We start from the raw sequence: 22,500 nt of genomic DNA, 5'->3' as shown, positions 1-22,500 counted from the left end.
GGTGGAAGATTCAGAAGGTCTCAGTCTAAAAAGATAAGCATGGCATTAAAGGTGCTATGCAATGTCAGTCATACAGTTTCTAAGCGAAAACATTTTCTGTCACATACTGCAAATGTCATCTCACCAAATGTAACTTGCAAAATTGTAGAATGAACAAAGGATTATGAGTTGAATGAACAAGTGTCCCTTGTAATTGTTCAAGTAACTTAAAAAATATATTTGCAACAGTTTTCCTTCGCCACAAGTTGAAAGGAAGTAAAAAATTAAGTTGAGTGAACTTATATTTTCAAGTGCTGCGACGCCATTCAGCATGTCCCTGCGCATGCGCACTTCTCTGCTTTTACGTTAGAAAGTTTTGCGGTCGTTTGGAGTGAGGAGTGAGAAGCCAGCATACTGTGGCAGTTTGACTGAAGGTAAGATAGACTATCTGTCTCTATATCTCCAATGTTAACTTATTATTAGATGTATTAAGTTAAATCACAAAGTGTCAAAATGTGCATGCCAGAGTCGTCTTGTTAGTATTTGCCAAACTTTTTAGACAGTGCTAACGTTATCTCATTGTCATATGCTAGGTAAGTTAAATGAGCGGCAAACAAATGTTTTAACGCCGAAAATGTTCCTCGCAAATGTGCAAATCAGTTTAAACTGACAGCTTATACAAACGGGAACTTAAGTGCCTAGATATATTCTCTGTCCGTGCCCATTTTTGTCGTTGTTGGCACAGTCTCATGGCGGGGCACATACAGCAGTATGAACGAACTCCCCGAGTCCCGAGGCAAGCTCGGATGTTTCACTGGTCTACGGTGGGTAGGCTATCGGTTGTGCACTGAGTAGCTAGCTCTTTACTAGTGGTGAAGGTCGAACTTAAGCGTCGGAGTCAGTGTAGGCTACTATATGATATATTGATATTGATGTACTGATATGTTTTAATCAGGCTAGCCTTTCATGTCGAGATTAACTACTGATTTAGCCAAGTGAGAGTGCGCCACAATTACTAATTTAATTAGTATTAAATTAGTTAACTAAATTAAATTAAATTATTATTAATTAAATTAACTTGCCCAGGCAAGTTCAATGCACAGCCGTTCACTTCGTAGCCTACATTTGGCAAGCTAATCTGCATCCTTGCTGGAATTGCATTGTAGCCTACAAAAAAGCAAACTAGCTAATTGTTCTGTTCAGTTATTGTACTAATAACATGAAATTTGCCAATGTTAAATGTATTAATGGTAATATAAGCTTATTCATGGGTTTCATCAGGTCCCCTTCCACAGGTGTATTAATCAAGCACCATGCACTTTACTTTCGTAATCTAGGTGCTTGATTTCATACACCTGTGAAAAGGGACCTGAGGAAACCATGAATAGTGACCATTTACCTGTATCATTTGTTGTCAAAAGGTGACAAATAGAAATATTTTTTATATTTATGTATGTTTTGGTTTGTGATTTGCAGATTTGGAATGCAATGCAAACTATGCAAGTTTGAACATCCCAGTACCGCAGTACTCCTGAAGCACTACAGGTTGTGCCACTACCAAGGGCGCTCTTGGCCACTGCCTTGTCTCTACCCTGAGTGTCCCTGCACTTTCAAAACCACAGGTGCGTTGAAGTGTCATTTATCAAGAGCACACAGAGCAATTCCACAACGAGCAGCCCAGTTGGCTTTTACCTGTGAGATCTGTGATTTTAGAGAGATATGTTCACCAAAAACATTTTTAAGCCACATCAAATCTCACTTGAGGAGACATGAATCTGTGAAGTGTCCTTTTAGGAATTGTATGGTTACAACCAACATTATCTCTACTTTTAGTAGCCACATATCAAGGAAACATAAAGCGTATTCCCTTGAAGATTTTAGTCCATCTGTGACATCTGAGCAAGAAGTGCCAGGCAATTGTGAAACAGTCTTGTCATCTGAAGATGATCCTTCCACTGATGATCCAAATTGTGTAGACTTCGATCCTTTTGTGAATGAAACAGCTTATCCTGATCCAGTGGACTTTGAGAAACTTGAACACAAACTTGCCTCATTGCTGCTCTACTTGCAGACTATATTGCACATCACAAAAAGAGCAACTCAGGAAATATTGGATGGTTTTAGTGACTTGGTGTCATTCACAAGGCTTGCAGCAAAGGAATTGATCAATGATATTTTGAAGCGGTGTGATAACATTGATGATGCATTAGCTGAGGAGCTCTCTGAACAGGTAATTGAGGCTATACGTAACACGGATCCTTTACATGTCAGCACTGCAGAGAAAGGCAGCCTTTCAACAGAACATAGGCGAGTAACCTATACTCTAACCTACAAAACCTACAAAAAGCATTTTCAAGTCATCGACCCAGTTGAATATCTGTTTGACAGATTGCACAAAAATAGCTTTGTTTATGTATCAGTGCAAAAGGTTCTTGAGGTATTGCTGAATAGGGAGGATGTATTAGAAAGATCTGTTTTCACTGAGGATGACTCTGGATTTTACGAGTCGACACGTAGTGGGCAGTATTTTAAAGAGAATTCACTCTTTGGCTCTGAAGCGCATGCTATTTCAATTGCTCTTTACATAGATGATTTTGAACCCTGTAATCCCCTGGGGACATCAAAATCGGCCCACAAGATAACTGCTGTGTATTGGGTGTTGCTAAATTTACCAGCGAGATTTCGCTCCACACTTAACTCGATACAGCTTGCCCTGCTGGGTAATAGCAACGATGTGAAGAGGTTTGGTTATGAGAAGTTTCTCCATCCTCTGGTGAGAGATCTTTGCCATCTAGAACAGCAAGGTGTGTTTGTCAAGCATTTCAATACTAATGTTAAGGGAACTGTGTATTGCGTATGTGCTGACAATCTCGGGGCTCATAGTCTTGCTGGCTTTCAAGAAAGCTTTGTGGTTGAATATCCCTGTAGGTTTTGCCTGGTCAGCAAACATGAAATACAGACCAAGGATGCCCGTTCTTTTCCACTAAGAACAATTGAAAACCACAATTCAATTATTGAAGAGCTGAAAGACCGTGTTGAACTTGGTCATAAGATGGGTGTGAAGACAGAGTGTGTCCTAGCAAAGCATTTGGCTTACTTTCACCCTGTCAAAGGGTTTCCTCCCGATCTATTGCATGATCTATTTGAGGGTATCGTGCGTTATGAATTGGCTGTTTGTTTGAACGAACTGATTAAGAAGGGATTTTTCACTTTTAAGGTTCTCAACAAGTGTATCAGGTCCTTCCCATATAAATACTCTGATAAGACCAACCAACCGAAAATCATCAAAAAGTCTAGCTTGGCCAAGAAAGACATAGGAGGGAATGGACATGAGAACTGGGCTTTGCTTCGTCTCTTGCCATTAATGATCGGTCACTATGTGCCAGAGCAGGAGCCATCATGGGAGATCCTGATGGACCTGAAGGATATAGTTGAGCTGGTAGTCTCACCAAAGTTTTCATCAGCCTCTCTAGCCTGGTTAGAGAGAAAGATTGTTGATCACAGACAGTTGATTCAGGAGACATTTCCAGATTTCAAATTCAAGCCTAAACATCATTATGTTGAGCACTATGCTCACCTTATTCAGTGCTTTGGCCCATTGGTGGAAGTGTGGACTATGAGATTCGAAGCCAAACATGGTTATTTCAAAGGCATTGTCAATGATGTTCACAATTTTAAAAACATTCTCCTGACCTTGGCAACAAAACACCAGTTGATGATGGCTCATTTTCTCAGCAGTCCAAGTCTCTTTCCACCAGCACTCTCTGTTCAGAAAGTAAAGAACATCAGCACATGTGCACTAGATGTGCACCAAAAGACTGCAATACAGAAAAAGTACCCTAACCGGCAGGTTGTTGGCCTTACCTCAGATGTACATCTGCATGGTATTCACTACAGCAAGGGGATGATTTTGTCTTCTGGAGAACTAGGTGGTTTACCAGAGTTTTTCAAAATTCTCAGTATACTTGTTAATGGAAACGCCGTGTCTTTCGTTTGCAAAAGGTTGGCCTCATGGTATGTTGAATATTGTAGGGGTTATGAGATTTCTGAGATGGACACAACGGAAATACTTGAAGCAAAGGACCTTAATGATTATGATCCGCTAATTGCATATACTGTACAAGGAAAGGCAATGATCTCTTTAAATAGATTTCTTCTTCATTGACTGTCAAACACAGCAGATCTAGTATTTATTATGATGTTCGAGTGTATTGTGAGGTTTTGAGTGTAAACTGTTGTATTGTGAAGAAGTGGCTTCGCTAATTGTTCTTTCCTTTTATTCACACAGAACATGTTGTTCCGTGTTATTTTGGGTCCTGATAACATCAGGAGACTCAATGTTCCTGAAGCCTTGAACTCAGTCAATGACTTGAAAGACATATTGCGTGAAAATCTCCAGCTGGAGCAAGATTTCGTTATCCAGTTTGAGGATCCAGAATTTGGGAATGAGCTCTGTAACCTTACAGACGTATCAGAGCTCCCACCTGAAAGAGCTGTTTTAAAAGTGATCAGCAAAGCACCTTCTGTTTCTGATGATGTTGCTTCCATGTCCTCATTGGACACTGCAAGTATGGGGTCCTCACAGTCAACAACCTCCAGTCAAAGTTCAAGTTTGCCTCTAAGAAGGCATGAAAATTCAGAGCAATGGCCCTCTCCCTTCCCTATTCCAACATTCTCTCACGACATAGAATTGAGACTTGCCAAAGCGAATGACATGTACAGAGAAAACAGCACACTTTTAGATCCTCCAAGAGAGATGATCAGTGCTATGTCAACGGCCATAGTTAGTGCTATGTTTTCCTTCAAAGCATACCCATCAAAGAAGGAAGTGGAAGAAGTTGCTATAGAGTTGATAAAAAAGCACCCATGTTTGAAGGATCCAACTGTGGCTGGAACCGTTTATGATAGCTGGGCCATGAGACTCCACTACAAGATCGGAAATTACCGCAATAAACTAAAACAAGCAGGTTGCAGCGAAGTCATGGTCAACAAAAAGAGACCAGGCAAAGAATCAGGAAGGAATCGTTTGAAGAAGGCAAAGCGCTGTGAAATAAACTTTCTCCCCGACATTCCAGCTGGACAGTGCAACGAGTCTCTCTTAAATGAAAAAGCTGCTTTACAGGAACAGATGAAGAAGAAAAATCACAATAATGCATTAATCAGAACCAAAATGGAATTGACTTTCTCATTGAGAAGGAAGGAAATTGTAGATGAAGAACCCATGATAGCTGATGTTCTGACACAATGGCCAGCGTTGTTTCTGGAAGAACAGGTATGTGCCTAAATCTTCAAGGTTCATTCTGATGTACTGAATCCTCGTCATTGAATGCCCTAATAAATGCTGATTGTGTTCCTTAGGTTTGCTTAGAGTTTCACAGGATTACTGGCGTTCCACTCAAGGAGACATTTTTCTCATCCCTGGATGAGTATGCACCAAAGATCATCAAAATGTTCAGGTCGCGAAGTGGATCCTTCGGCGAGGATTTGAAGAGTCTTTTGGACAAACTGGACAATCAAGTAAATTACTTTTTGATCTGTTCTTCTCTTTGCATATTAGTGCTCACGTGTGCCTCTTTTGTAAGTTCTTGAAAAGGCAGAACTTGAAAGTCTTTTATGATTCTGGTACAGTTGTACATCTAATTTTTGAAGGTAGGGTTGTGGTTATTGCTGTAATCATTTGCATTTACATCACCACAACACTTCATCCCTTCAACACTTCACAACACTGATCTTTCCTTTTCAAATTCATTTAAGTGATATGCTGTAGCATATTTGTGTGTTGATGTAAAAATATTACTGCATGTGTTTATGTTTGGATATTTGTTTCCTACTGCTGTCTTTCAGACGACCAATGTGGTTGCGCATAGGAAGACAACTGTTCTACGAGGCCTGCCTTTCTTTTTGAGAGAGAATCCTGATTCTTTCTTCAAGTCTTGCCTGGTAAGCAACACTATTCTAGCTGCATTGCAATCAATTTGAATGCTTCATACTTGAATGCGTTAAATTACTTCAACTAGTAGACCGATATGCCTGTTATCAGGAGATAATACCTGACACTTTGATGCGACAGGCTGGTATTTCAGTGCTATTTTGTTAGAGTTGTTGGTTCCCTCCGTTGCCTGTAGGGTCTATCCACTGAGACACAAAATTGGGTTGGTTGTTTCAAATGGTATGTTTGTAATGTGCTTTTCCTGCAGGATACTGATGTTGATGTGGAAGATACAAACCTAAAGGGGGTCAACATTGGAATCTTATCAGTCATTGAGGATGACTTGGCCACAGCTGACAGCAGTGCGAATGTATTAGGTTTTTCTCTCATTTTGGAGGAACAAATTGTACTTGATGATATCCGAGACCTTCAGACCGCCATGGCTCTTTGGACTGTTTTATGCGTTGAATATGAAATATCCAGAGAACCTCAAGTACACATTCGAAACCCTCCAGAAGGTATTCATGCATCTGGACACAAACCTTTCTGCAAGAATCCTCTCCTTCAGGAACAAAATGTTGAGGTCCTAAGAAAGAGGTATACCGGATAGAGTGGTGGTTGGCGTTTTAAGTTCTGTTTTTGGTATTTTCTGGACTTGCTTGAAGCCTGTGTGCTGTTTGAGTTTTATTGGGGATATTATCCCACTGCCCCCATTTACCTTGCCACCATCAGTATGCAGGTCCCATGTACATCTGAGTACATTGGATAGATTTGTAAAAGCATGTGTTTTCAGCGTTCTATTGTAAACATGTAAGCTTATGTGTGTTTTGTCGAAAGCAAGCCAAGCTTGTTTTATGTTACTTTGGCTACTTCACACTGTTTGCTCAGTAGGTTTGAGACAGATTCTATTTTTTGCCACTTTTACTGCCATTTTCATACTATTTTAAGCCTATACACAAAGAGAAGGTAATACTTTTTATATGATCATATTTTATGTTTCACTGTGACAATATTAATCTGCTAATTTGTCCTCACCGTTAGAAGTCTAATTTGCCAAGTCATAAAGAGAAATGAATAATGTTCACTTGTTCCCAAACACAGAGAGAAGGCAATGGTATATTTAGGGCCCGAGCACCGAGGTGCGGCCACTGAAAGTGGCTGCACCGGAGGTGCAAGGCCCTATTGTTTTTGCTCAGATTATTCTTATTAGGGTCCGAGCACCGAGGTGCGGCCACTGAAAGTGGCTGCACCGTAGGTGCAAGGCCCTATTGTTTTTGCTCAGATTATTAGGGCCCGAGCACCGAGGTGCGGCCACTGAAAGTGGCTGCACCGTAGGTGCAAGGCCCTATTGTTTTTGCTCAGATTATTATTATTATTATTATTATACTTCTATTCCTCTTACCCTTAACTTTTTCGCCCTTTTTCACCAACTTGACATGCACTAAAACTCTTGTAATTTGGCATCTAGATGTGGAATTGTTAACTGTACTTAGAGACAAAGGTTTGGCCAAGGGTGTGGCTCAAGGACTGTATAGCGCCACCTAGCGTGCTGTCTGCTGTGGTTGACGCATACATTCACGGAAATGAACCAAATTTGGTGGACATGTGTGTTGTATTATTCTGAACAAGTTTTACATTTAAACTATATAGTGAATCTTAGAAGAATTTGAATTATGTGAGATTTTCTGATTTTTGCACATTATGTATTTTGAAATACTTCTCCTAGACGGTTTATCGAAATTATGTCATTTAAACACTAAAATGATCTTGAGGGGTGGCCTGAGAGGAATTGCGACCAGATTTTTGAATTTCAAAAGTATATCGAAATGGCGAAGGTTTGAATCTAGGTGTCTTATAAAAGAATCAAAAAGTTGGTGTTATAGGCAGAAAACAGTGACTAATTTGGATGAAATTTGATGGAGTATTAGTTAGTGTGTTTGTAGTGACAGTCATATACAAAGTTTTGAATTTGGTGTTGTTTGTGTTTTTTAAAAGCGCATTAATGATTGTGGTGGACACAGTTTTAGCTAAAATATTTTTAAGCGAGTTGATGAATAATTATAATCATATCAACCTATGCTGCAATTTTGATTTCAACCATGTTAACAGAAAGTGAGATATTTAGGTTTATTAGGTTTTTATAGGTCTGTTTCCCTAGCCGCGCATGGTCTTGCTCCCTCACTGTGGCTCACCCACTCTCCCCCTTCTTGTCTGTTTCCCTCCCCCCACAGTTCTTCCCACCCCTCCCCTCTCTCCCAGCTGGATGTCTCTCTAACCTCCCCCGCTTTCCACACAGAGACTCAGACACAGACACAGACACACACACACAGACACACACAGACACACACACACACACACACACACACACACACACACACACACAGACACAGACACACACACACACACACACACACACACACACACACACAGAGTCAAGAATGACAGTGTGATGCAAAGTAAAAGGTAAAGAAAAGATCATGTGTATAAAGATTTTACTCAGGTTAAGTCATTTTTGTGATAGAATTGGGGACTGACCAAGTCAGACCCAAGTTCTAATCCTCATAAAAATGCTTGGTTGGAATGGCATGTAATAACCAGAATACAGTAAAGTCATGTATTTTGAAACACTAGTCCTAGATGGTTTATCGAATCAAACCAAGGGTTTATCAAATCATATATCAGCAGTAAAATGATCTTGAGGGGTTGCCCAAGAGGAATTGTGAAGTATATTCAAATGGTGAATGTTTGAATTGGGGTGTCTTTTAAGACAGAAAAAGGCCGCAAGGGGCATTGATGGGCCCAAGCACCTGTAGTCTGTGACCCAAATTTGGTGCGCTTGTGTGTTGCTACCTCTAGACTGAGACAGAGCCCTGGCCTAGGGTGTGGCTTAGGGACTCCTGGTCACTCACTCACTCACTCACTCACACACACACACACACACACACACACACTCTCACTCACACACACACACACTCTCCTCACTCACTCACTCACTCACTCACTCACTCACACACACACACACACACACACACACACACACACACACACACACACACACACACACACACACACACACACACACACACACACACACACACACACACACACACAACCCCCCCCCCCCCCCCCCCCCCCGTTGAGGCAGCCGTGGCCTACTGGTTAGGGCTTGGGGCTTGTAACAGGAGGGTTGCCGGTTCAATCCCCAACCAGTCCACCACTAAAGTGGTTCTTATCCTCACAAAAATGCTTGGTTGGAATAGCATGTAATAACCAGAATACAGAAAAGTCAAACAATCATGACTTAGTACGTTTTGTTTACATCAAGACACACACACACATTAAAAACAGCAACAGGTTTTATGAATTCAATGATCTGAAGCAAAGATATTGATGTAAGCCTTACAGATGCATGATTTACAGTACACCATATCAACACACTGGTTATCATCTCAAATTTGAACTACAAATATGGATACAGAGATAGAGCTCTGGCCTAGGGTGTGGCTTAGGGGCTCTATAGTGCCACGTAGCGCGTTGTGTACTGTGGTTGACTCATATATTCATGAAAATGAACCAAATTTAGTGGGCTTGTGTGTTATTGCTACCACTAGTCAGAGACAGAGCTCTGGCTTAGAGTGTGGCTTAGGGACTCTAGAGCGCCACCTAGCGCATTGTCTGTTGTGGTTGACACATACATTCACGAAAATGAGCCAAATTTGGTGGGTATGTGTGTTATTGCTATAGCTATTCAGAGACAGCGCTTCTGGCCAAGGGTGTCTTAGGGACTGTATAACGCCACCTAGCGCATTGTCTGTTGTGGTTGACACACACATTCGCGAAAATGAACCAAATTTGGTGGGCTTGTGCGTTATTGCTATCGATAGTCAGAGATAGAGCTCTGGCCTGGGGTGTGGCTTAGGGACTCTATAGCGCCACCTAGCGTGTTGTCTGTTGTGGTTGACACATACATTCAGGAAAATTGACCAAATTTGGTGGGCATGTGTGTTGCTCATGCACATGCCCACCAACACGTACATGTTGCTTTGTTAGATTCCGAAATGTCACAGGTCTCCGCACCGCAGGTGCTCGGGCCCGCCATCGCCGCTTGCGGCTATATTTAGGGCCCGAGCACCGAGGTGCGGCCACTGAAAGTGGCTGCACCGTAGGTGCAAGGCCCTATTGTTTTTGCTCAGATTATTATTATTATTATTATTATTATTCTCTCTTCCTCTTAGCCCGTTTGGCCGTTTCACCAACTTGGCATGCTCCAAAACTCTTGTAAATTGGCAGGCATATGTAGAATTGCATTTGATACTCAGAGACAGAGCCCTGGCCTAGGGCGTGGCTCAGGGGGTCTATAGCGCCACCTACCGCGCTGTCTGTTGTGTTTGACACACACATGCACGAAAATGAACCAAATTTGGTGGGCATGTGTGTTGTATTAATCCGAACAACTTTTACATTGAAACTATATAGTAAATATTAAAAGAATTTGAATTATGTGAGATTTTCTGATTTTTGCACATCATGTATTTTGAAACACTTCTCCTAGACGGTTTGTCGAAATCATGTCATTTTAGCAGTAAAATGATCTTGAGGGGTTGCCCAAGAGAAATTGCGAACAGATTTTTGAATTTCAAAAGTATATCGAAATGGCGAAGGTTTGAACCTAGGTGTCTTATAAAAGGAACAAAAAGTTGGTGTTATAGGCAGAAAACAGTGACTAATTTGGATGAAATTTGATGGAGTATTAGTTAGTGTGTTTGTAGTGACAGTCATATACAAAGTTTTGAATTTGGTGTTGTTTGTGATTTTTAAAAGCGCATTAATGATTGTGGTGGACACAGTTTTAGCTAAAATATTTTGAAGCGAGTTGATGAATAATGATAATCATATCAACCTATGCTGCAATTTCGACGTAAACCACATTAACAGAAAGTGAGTTATTTAGGTTTTCATATGACTATGGTCTCTCCTATCCGCTCCTTGCTGCCCGCGCGTGTTACACACAGAACTACCTAGCCGCTCCCTCACTGTGGCTCACCCACTCTCCCCCTCCTTGTTTCTTTCCTTCCCCCCACAGTTATTCACACTTTCCCCTCTCTCCCAGCTGGATGTCTCTCTCTCCTCCCCCGCTCTCCACACAGAGACACAGACACAGACACACACACACACACACACACACACACACACACACACAGAGTCAAGAATGACAGTGTGATGCAAAGTAAAAGGTAAAAAAAAGATCATGTGTATAAAGATTTTATTCAGGTTAAGTCATTTTTGTGATTGAATTGGGGACTGACTGAGTAAGACCCAAGTTCTAATCCTCATAAAAATTTGTCTTTGCCTTGTGTGTTGCCACCTCTAGTCTGAGACAGAGCCCTGGCCTAGCGTGTGGCTTAGGGACTCCTGGTCACTCACTCACTCACTCACTCACTCACTCACTCACTCACTCACTCACTCACTCACTCACACACTCACACACACACACACACAATATTATTATTCTCTCTTCGTCTTAGCCCGTTTGGCCGTTTCACCGACTTGGCATGCTCCAAAACTCTTGTAATTTGGCAGGCATATGTAGAATTGCATTTGATACTGAGAGACAGAGCCCTGGCCTAGGGTGTGGCTCAGGGGGTCTATAGCACCACCTATCGCGCTGTCTGTTGTGGTTGACATGTGCATGCATGAAAATGAACCAAATTTGGTAGGCAGATGTGTTGTATAAATCTAAACAACTTTTACATTTACACTACATAGTGAATCTTAAACAAATTTGAGTTATGATTATGATTATGATTTTTGCACATCATGTATTTTGAAACACTTATCCTAGACGGTTTATCGAAATCATGTCATATGAGCAGTAAAAGGATCTTGAGGGTTTGCCCGAGAGGAATTGCGAACAGATTTTTGAATTTTCGAAGCATATCGAAATGGCGAAGGTTTGAATTATGGCGTCTTATTACGAAACAGGAAGTTGGTGTTATAAGCAGAAAATAGATTATAAATTGGATGTAATTTGGCAGCTACATGTGGAATTGCTTCTGCTAGTCAGGGACAGAGCTCTGGCCTAAGGTGTGGCTTCGGGACTCTATAGCGCCACCTAGTAGCACGTTATCTGTTGTGGTTGACACAAACATTCACGAAAATGAACCAAATTTGGTGGATTTATGTGTTTTTGCTATCGCTAGTCAGAGACAGAGCTCTGGCCTAAGGTGTGGCTTCGGGACTCTATAGCGCCACCTAGTAGCACGTTATCTGTTGTGGTTGACACAAACATTCACGAAAATGAACCAAATTTGGTGGATTTATGTGTTTTTGCTATCGCTAGTCAGAGACAGAGCTCTGGCCTAAGGTGTGGCTTAGGGACTCTATAGCGCCACCTAGTAGCACGTTATCTGTTGTGGTTGACACAAACATTCACGAAAATGAACCAAATTTGGTGGACTTATGTGTTATTGCTATCGCTAGTCAGAGACAGAGCTCTGGCCTAGGGTGTGGCTTAGGGACTCTATAGCGCCACCTAGTAGTACGTTATCTGTTGTGGTTGACACAAACATTCATGAAAATGAACCAAATTTGGTGGACTTATGTGTTATTGCTATCGCTAGTCAGAGACAGAGCTTTGGCCTAGGGTGTGGCTTAGGGACTCTATAGCGCCACCTAGTGCGTTGTCTGTTGTGGTTGAAACATACATTCACGAAAATGAACCAAATTTGGTGGACACATGTGTTATTGCGATCGCTATTGAGGGTGTGGCTTAGGGACTCTATAGCGCCACCTAGCGTGTTAGCCGTTTTGGGTTGACATTTACATTCACAAAAATGAATCAAATTTCATGAGCTTGTGTGTTATTACTGCCGCTAGTGAAAAACAGCTCTGGCCTAGGGTGTGGCTTAGGGACTCTATAGCGCCACCTAGCGCGTTGTCTGTTGTGGTTGACACATACATTCAAGAAAATTGACCAAATTTGGTGGCCATGTGTGTTGCTCATGCACATGCCCACCAACACGCCTCATGTTGCTTTGTTAGATTCCGAAATGTCACAGGTCTCCGCACCGCAGGTGCTCGGGCCCGCCATCGCCGCTTGCGGCTATATTTCTTATTATTATTATTATAGTATAATTATCTTACCAGTAACATTTTTCACCAACTTGGCATGCTCTAAAACTCTTGCAATTTAGCTGGCATATGTAGAATTGCATTTGATACTCAGACACAGAGCTGTGGCCTAGGGTGTGGCTCAGGGACTCTACAGCGCCACCTAGCGCGCCGTCTACTGTGGTTGACACATACATTCACGGAAATGAACCAAATTTGGTGGACATGTGTGTTGTATTATTCTGAACAAGTTTTACATTCAAACTATATAGTGAATCTTAGAAGAATATGAATTATGTGAGATTTTCTGATTTTTGCACATCATGTATTTTGAAATACTTCTCCTAGACGGTTTATCGAAATTATGTCATTTAAGCACTAAAATGATCTTGAGGGGTTGCCCGAGAGGAATTGCGACCAGATTTTTGAATTTCAAAAGTATATTGAAATGGCGAAGGTTTGAATCTAGGTGTCTTATAAAAGAAACAAAAAGTTGGTGTTATAGGCAGAAAACAGTGACTAATTTGGATGAAATTTGATGGAGTATTAGTTAGTGTGTTTGTAGTGACAGTCATATACAAAGTTTTGAATTTGGTGTTGTTTGTGTTTTTTAAAAGCGCATTAATGATTGTGGTGGACACAGTTTTAGCTAAAATATTTTGAAGCGAGTTGATGAATAATTATAATCATATCAACCTATGCTGCAATTTTGATTTTAACCATGTTAACAGAAAGTGAGATATTTAGGTTTATTAGGTTTTTATAGGTCTGTGTGCCTAGCGGCGCACGGTCTGGCTCCCTCACTGTGGCTCACCCACTCTCCCCCCACAGTTCTTCCCACCCCTCCCCTCTCTCCCAGCTGGATGTCTTTCTAACCTCCCCCGCTTTCCACATAGAGACTCAGACACAGACAGACACACACACACACACACAGACACACACACACACACACAGGTTTGAACCTAGGTGTCTTATAAAAGGAACAATAAGTTGGTGTTATAGGCAGAAAGCAGTGACTAATTTGGATGAAATTGAATGGAGTATTAGATAGTGTGGTTGTAGTGACAGTCACATTCAAGTTTTGATGTTGTTTGGTGTGGTTGTGATTTTGTCACTTATAATAGCATATTAATGATTGACACATAGTTTTACCTAAAGTATTATGAGATGAGTTTACAAATACTAATAGTCATATTAACCTATGCTGCAATTTTGACTTTAAACACATTAACAGAAAGTGAGTTATTTAGGGTTATTTGTTTGATGCCCTAGGGAATGAAACTCAATTGTCTGTAAAAGTCTCTCACTCATTTGACATTCTGTGGTCGAGAGCACTGTCCCGCCCACTACATCATGTGATTTGTTAGTCAGTGCAGATCCAGGCGACCCCATAGAAGACTCATAGCATAGCTCTACACTGAGTGTTTTCGTGGATTTATATTGTGGAAACAGTGCAATCATTTTGACTTTTTGTCTACGGAGTTATTCTTGAAAGTAAGGTAACAGTTTTGTTGAAACGCAACTTTGCAAGCTATTTGATGCGGTTCAATAAGTTGGCTAAAGCGCTCGTTTCCTCCATCTAGCTAACTCCAAGTGATGGACGTTAGTGATATGGTGTTTACTAGCTAGTTTATCTTAGCTTACAAATAGAGCCTTGATAGCCTAGGTGACAGCCTAACTAGGCCTACCGAAACACAATCCAAACTTTTGACAGTTGTAAAATGTAACGTGAAGTTCAAATGTGTCACTGTTTGGGAGTAGCCTGCCGTTTGGGAGTAGCCTGCCTTTTGGGAGCTAACGTTATAGCAAGGCAGGTTTTTGTCACGTTCGGTAATTAACAAGTCCCAGTGCGATAACGAACGTCAAATAGCCTACTGTAGTTGGTCTTGTTTGAAAAGGTCTAGCGGAAAACACAACAGGCACCTAGGGCCAGCCGTAGTAAATTCGACCTGGTTTTAAATCTTGGCCTAAGCTAGCTAGCTAGCTAGCTAACTCCAAGTGATGCACGTTAGCGATATGGTGCTTACTAGTTTATTTTAGCTTACAAATAGAGCATTGATAGCCTAGGTGTCAGTTTAACTCCTGAAACATAATCCAAACCTTTGACAGTTGTAAAACGTAACGAGAAGTTCAAATGTGTCACATTTTGGGAGTAGCCTACCGTTTGTGAGTGGAAGCTAGCTAATGCTAGCTATTAGTGGAGGACGTAAGTTTGAAACCACAACGAACTTACTCTGCCTAACTGAAGGAGGACGTTTCTCCATGGACATCTAGAAAGCAGGAGAGAAGATGACAGAACTAGAACTGGCCGTCTGCTTCACTGGTTAGCTTTCAATCAAGGTAAGAACATTTCCCTCCAGTGCAAGGCAGGTTAATGTTAATCAGTTGTGGTGATTAATTGCCTTTAAATGGAGTGAACCATCTATCTATTCAAAATAATCTAAACGTTTCCACTGTCTGGAAATACGTTAGTTTGGTGCCACCGATTCATATGAGCAGTCGTGCAATGTGTGTGTGATCCAAGTGAAACCATACGAGGCTAGAAACAACGATATTTTTCAAACGATTGATTCCTGCAACTATACATTGAAACAGCATAGGCAGACTGCCTAATCCTAGTTTTTGAAACGATTGAAGATGGTATGAACATAGTTTATCCCTTTGCATGCGTTTGCAAACATGCTCTGGGTAGACTTCAAAACGTTTTTTTATTATTTGATCTGCCATCACTAAGCCTAGTTTAATTAGGCTATAGGCCTATGCATTAATAACCTTGCCTATGATGGGCTGAGAAATCTGCTGTCGACGTTAGGCATGAAACGGTAGGCTCAAATTATTTATTTAAAAGACATCATTTATGAAGTTGTTGTTGGCTTTGCCACGCGTTCGCATCCAGTTTGACGTGTCTGGATTTTCCGATAATGACAGCAATCTCGTGATGGCAATATTGACTTTTAATTTCTGCGCGTGTAAACTAGTCTAGGCTACAGTGCCTGAAGTTAGCTGTGACAGACTAGCCTACTGGTTTTCATAGTTTTAGCCACAAAGCCTGTCTACCCTAGGTCAACTAAATTGTTTAGTTATCACCTTGTCATGTCGCGTTTTTCCAGCCTTATCTCCGTGCGCCCCATGTCATTCAAAACGTCATTCAAAACATATTTCGGGATAGCCATCTCACTATGAGAAAACGTATGACGACAGTGCTAAGAGATTAACACATTGGCATGCTTGGTAAACTTGTCTTGCACATAATATTGAGCTGATTTTTTTAGTGAAAATGGCCTGTAGCATTGTGCTGATAGATGAAAAAAGTCGCCTATTTAAAGGCACAGTTTGAATTTTAATCCTAGCTCTCCATTTAGTGTGTGCACTTGAACAAGTGATGTAGCTTATAACAGTAGGGCCAGACATCTGTTTTTAAGAGGAAAGGTGTAGGACATGTTACTTTGGAAGGAGAGGGAGTGGTGCAATTTGATTTTCTTTGGAACTTAAATATCATCAAGCAACCTCTTCAAACAGCATCAATATATCAATAAGCCTATTCACTATTATATTATATTGTACAGGACTAGAGCTAGAGGACTAAGGGGGCAGGCTATATGTTATCAAGTAGGCCTATATTAAAACATGTAGTCAACATTATAACTTTATGTTGGTTTAAGTGAAAACAAAGCATGTCATGAACTAGGAAAATCCATGGTACTACATCATTGTTGGCAAAATGATCATGATAGCCTACATATTTCATCCATATCTGGTTTAGTCTTGAGCAGGCCTAGGCTACTTTGCTATAAATTAGTCGTAGACTTATTACAATATAGTCTATGTATATCTATATATATCGAGGGCTGAGAACCACAGGGGCGTAAGTGACATTTCACCAACTTTACAAGAGAGCCAAAACAAATCTAACTGCTTATGTTCACAGTTAAAGACCTTTGGTTTTTGGTTTTGTCAATCATTTTATATTTATAAATATTTTACTTCTATAATTGTGTCAGCTTAAAAGAGCTCAAGAGCTTTCAGGTGATATATATAACTCAATTTTGACCAAAATGTCACTTACGCAACTGCCCCTTTGGTTCTCAGCCCTCGATATATGTTATAATGTTTATATGTATCACAGTTTATCAACAGTTCTCATAAAAGTCATCTGATGTTATCATTTAAGGGGTCATTTTTGAAAACTTTCTCCTGAGGGTGCTGGGTATATTTTCCTCTTTTTTGTCCTTTGCCAATCACACCCCTGAAATATGGTGTGAATTAGGGATGTAACGATTACCGGTGTGACGGTAAACCATGATAAAAATGTTGATGATAACAATTACCGCGTTCATTTCGAATATCATTATTATCACGGTTGATACTACGGTGTGGTAACCGCGTGTTTAATTCCTCCCAGCTTCATCCGATCCTGCTTTTGACACAAGCTGGAAGGCTACTATGAAACAAAACTTTACCTTACTAATTCTGTTTTCTAATTGATGGATTTAACCATGATTCGGATAAGGCTACACCTGCTTTTAAAGGGCGCAACATTTTCACCCCAAAACGTGCGCTGTATCATGTAGCCACTCTGCGTCTTTTTATGTAGGCCTACACGTTCACATTAAATCTAGGCTATTCCATTAACGTTATCAGGAGAATGCCGTAAAGTTTTATGTTGAGCGCTGGGTGTCACTCGTTGGATATAACAGAGATATACCAAACTCCAAATCATAAGCTATAAGCAGCCAACATTTCCAACCAAGGAAAAAGTGAGCACAATGCCACGGTAACCTACCTACAGTGGGCTATGGAATTTAGTTCATTTAGGTCTACTGTAGTGTTTAATTCAATTTCCGAAAAAAGCTACACAGCCTATTGGCAATCTTTTCCATCAAGGTAACTATCCCGTTAGCTCACACGTCATGTCTATCATTAGGCTAATGTACAGTAGCCTAGTGCTCACCAAAATCGTAGAAGTTAACATTGCAAGACACTTATCTTTTCTATGATCCCAGCAATATTTTCTTTGACTTGTTAATTTTTTGAACATTCACTTTATTCAATGAAAACGGATATCCTTGAACTATGTGTGACTACTTTCCTCAAGAATGAAGGTTAATATAATTAGGCTACTTCACGTATCTCTTAAAGTGACAGGCTCTCAATTAGACCTACACAACACCCCTGTAATGTCATTAAAGACAAGTGTAATAGTTTAAAAATCAATATGAAGTATTCAAATTACTGAATATTTTTAGCTATACGTAATTATGCAGATCCTAACATATTCTAAACTATTAGCAAAATATATATAGTTGATGAATTCAAAATATGCACTAGAAACAAGACAAGCCATTTTCTGTGTGTGTTGAGGGTTGAGCAGAGACTAGGATTGCCACTGCTGTGAATGATCAGTATCCTGCTGAAGGCAATAAGGGTTTGCCTATATTTTTAATGTAAGAAACACTTTTTTAAACTAAATATTTCAGCTTGTCTACACCCATCAGCGCTTTCTTAACATATTGTACACACAATTTTTAAAATACCGGGATAATACCGAAAACCGTGATAATTTTGGTCACTATAACCGTGGGGTTAAATTTTCATACCGTTACATCCCTAGTGTGAATCAATCCATGCTGTTCAACATCATCGAGTGCTGTCAGTAAGAAAAAGAACAAGGAAACTTGATATGACAGCAGCAAACACTAATTTTCTATGCCCCATTCAGTTAACCTAATGATAGTTGCTGGTTCAGTATTCGGCTAAGGTTGTATCAAATTTCCTGGTTCTTTATCCTACAGTGACCTCAAACAACAGGGCTTTGAATTTGTTCACTCACAATTTCAATACTGGAAAACTGGTCTTGAAAGTCCTTAAAAAGTGCTTGAATTTGGCCATGATAATGGTGTACAAACCCTGTGCATGTAAATTTAACGGTCTATCGTAGCAATAACAGCAACATTTTCTTTTATTTGGACTTCGGATAGACTTTTTATGAGGAACATTTAAAACCCTTGAACTAATAAAGTAAATTAAGTGAGAGGAAGTGTGCGGACCTTTTACTCTTTTTTTGAACATTTAAAACCCTACAACTTATCTTCGTGGCAGAAGGCGTACTTTAGAAATTTCACAGACAAAATTGTTTTTGCTACCCCTAGTCAGAGACAGAGCTCTGGTCTAGGGTGTGGCTTAGGGACTCTATAGTGCGTGCCACCTAGCAGATTGTGTTGTGGTGACGTGTACATTCACGAAAATGAAGCAAATTTGGTGGTTTTGTGTGTTGTTGCTGCCGCTACTGAAAGATAGAGCTCTGACACATACATTGACACAATTAGGTAGGCTTGTGTGTTATTGCTACCGCTAGTCAGGGACAGAGCTCTGGCCTAGGGTGTCGCTTAGGTACTCTATAGTGCCACCTAGCATGTTGTCTTTTGTGGTTGACACATGTATTCACAAAAATGAACCAAATTTAGTGGGCATGTATGTTGCTCATGCACAGGCACACCAACCCACACATGTTGCTTTGTTAGATTCCGAAATGTCACAGGTCTCCGCACCGCAGGTGCTCGGGCCCGCCATCGCCGCTTGCGGCTATATTTATTATTATTATAGTATAATTATCTTACCAGTAACATTTTTCACCAACTTGGCATGCTCTAAAACTCTTGCAATTTAGCTGGCATATGTAGAATTGCATTTGATACTCAGACACAGAGCTGTGGCCTAGGGTGTGGCTCAGGGACTCTATAGCGCCACCTAGCGCGCCGTCTACTGTGGTTGACACATACATTCACGGAAATGAACCAAATTTGGTGGACATGTGTGTTGTATTATTCTGAACAAGTTTTACATATAAACTATATAGTGAATCTTAGAGGAATTTGAGTTATGATTATGATTATGATTTTTGCACATCACGTATTTTGAAATACTTCTCCTAGACGGTTTATCGAAATCATGTCATATCAGCACTAAAATTATCTTGAGGGGTTGCCCGAGAGGAATTGCGACCAGATTTTTGAATTTTTGAAGTATATTGAAATGGCGAAGGTTTGAATTATGGCGGTTTATTAAGAAACAGGAAGTTGGTGTTATAGGCAGAAAAAAGGTTAGGAATTGGATGTAATTTGGCAGCTACATGTGGAATTGCTTCTGCTAGTCAGAGACAGAGCTCTGGCCTAAGGTGTGGCTTTGGGACTCTATAGCGCCACCTAGCAGCATTTATCTGTTGTGGTTGACACAAACATTCACGAAAATGAACCAAATTTGGTGGACTTGTGTGTTATTGCTACTACTAGTCAGAGACAGAGCTTTGGCCTAGGATGTGGCTTAGGAACTCTATAGCGCCACCTAGCACATAGTCTGTTGTGGTTGACACATACATTGATGAAAATGAACCAAATTTGATGTGCTTGTGTGTTATTGCTATCACTAGTCAGAGACAGAGCTCTGGCCTAAGGTGTGGCTTCGGGACTCTATAGCGCCACCTAGCAGCATGTTATCTGTTGTGGTTGACACAAAAATTCACCAAAATGAACCAAATTTGGTGGACTTGTGTCTTATTGCTATGGCTAGTCAGAGACAGAGCTTTGGCCTAGGGTGTGGCATAGGGACTATATAGCGCCACCTAGTGCGTTGTCTGTTGTGGTTGACACATACATTCACGAAAATGAACCAAATTTGGTGGACTTGTGTGTTATTGCTATCGGTAGTCAGAGACAGAGCTTTGGCCTAGGGTGTGGCTTATGGACTCTATAGCGCCACCTAGCGCATTGTCTGTTGTGGTTGACACAAACATTCACGAAAATTAACCAAATTTGGTGGGCTCTTGTGTTATTGTTTTTGCTAGTTAGAGACAGAGCTCTGGACTAGGGTGTGGCTTAGGAACTCTATAGCGCCACCTAGCACATTGTCTGTTGTGGTTGACACAAACATTGATGAAAATGAACCAAATTTGGTGTGCTTGTGTGTTATTGCTATCGCTAGTCAGAGACAGAGCTCTGGCCTAAGGTGTGGCTTCGGGACTCTATAGCGCCACCTAGCAGCATGTTATCTGTTGTGGTTGACACAAACATTCACGAAAATGAACGAAATTTGGTGGACTTGTGTCTTATTGCTATGGCTAGTCAGAGACAGAGCTTTGGCCTAGGGTGTGGCATAGGGACTATATAGCGCCACCTAGCGCGTTGTCTGTTGTGGTTGACACATACATTCACGAAAATGAACCAAATTTGGTGGGCTTGTGCGTTATTGCTATCGATAGTCACAGATAGAGCTCTGGCCTAGGGTGTGGCTTAGGGACTCTATAGCGCTACCTAGCACATTGTCTGTTGTGGTTGACACATACATTCAGGAAAATTGACCAAATTTGGTGGGCATGTGTGTTGCTCATGCACATGCCCACCAACACGCACATGTTGCTTTGTTAGATTCCGAAATTTCACAGGTCTCCGCACCGCTGGTGCTCGGGCCCGCCATCGCCGCTTGCGGCTATATTTTTATTTTTATTTTATATAAATGGCATATCTTACTTGTACCACTTAAAAAAAAGTATATGCTAAATTGCCAAGTTGTAAAGACAAATAAAGATGTAATTTTACCATTTCATTACTGGTTGTACCTTATATTGTTACAGCGAGAGACAGAAATGTGAAGTGAAGTAGAACTACAAGTGTTGAAAGATCTGTGTTCACTGAACTTAGAATACTGTACGTGTGACTTACATTTTTAAGTCACACTTTTAGTCAAGCCAACTTAAAAATGTAAGGCAACCAGCTGCCAAAGGATTTTGAGTAAACTCAACTTAGAAGAGCAAGTTAGCTCATCATGGCTCTAAGTTAATTGACATTAGTATTTCAAGTTATTTCAACTTAATAATTTGAATGGACTGAACTTGTTAAAGGGATATTCCGCCATTTGTGGAAATACGCTCATTTTCCACCTTCCCTCGAGCAAAACAATCGATATTTACCTTGTTCCCGTTCATCCAGCCATTCTGTGAGTCTGGCGATACAACTTTTAGCTTCAGCCTAGCATAGATCATTGAATCGGATTAGACCATTAGCTTCTCGCCTGCTAGCTTCATGTTTAAAAGTGACTAATATTTCTGGTAATTTTCCCATTTAAAACGTGTGTCCTCTCAAGTTAGAAAGTGCAATAAGACCAACTGAAAATGAACCCTGCCGTTTTTCTAGGCTGATTTGACATGGAACTACACTCTCATCTGGCGTAATAATCAAGGCAACTTGCAGCTACTGGCACTACTACTGCTTGATGTCTATGGGGACTATTTTCAGATGCTGCTTACGATATCACTGCGCCTATGGTACGTTTGCAAGTTGCCTTGATTATTACGCCAGATGAGAGTGTAGTTCCATGTCAAATCAGCCTAGAAAAACGCCAGGTTTCATTTTCAGTTGGTCTTATTGCACTTTCTAACTTGAGAGGAGACACGTTTTAAATGGGAAAATTATCAGAATTCTTAGTCACTT

Source organism: Sardina pilchardus, chromosome 24, assembly GCF_963854185.1.
Source record: "Sardina pilchardus chromosome 24, fSarPil1.1, whole genome shotgun sequence".
Classification (NCBI taxonomy): Eukaryota; Metazoa; Chordata; class Actinopteri; order Clupeiformes; family Clupeidae; genus Sardina; species Sardina pilchardus.
Note: the sequence above shows the minus strand (reverse complement) of the source record.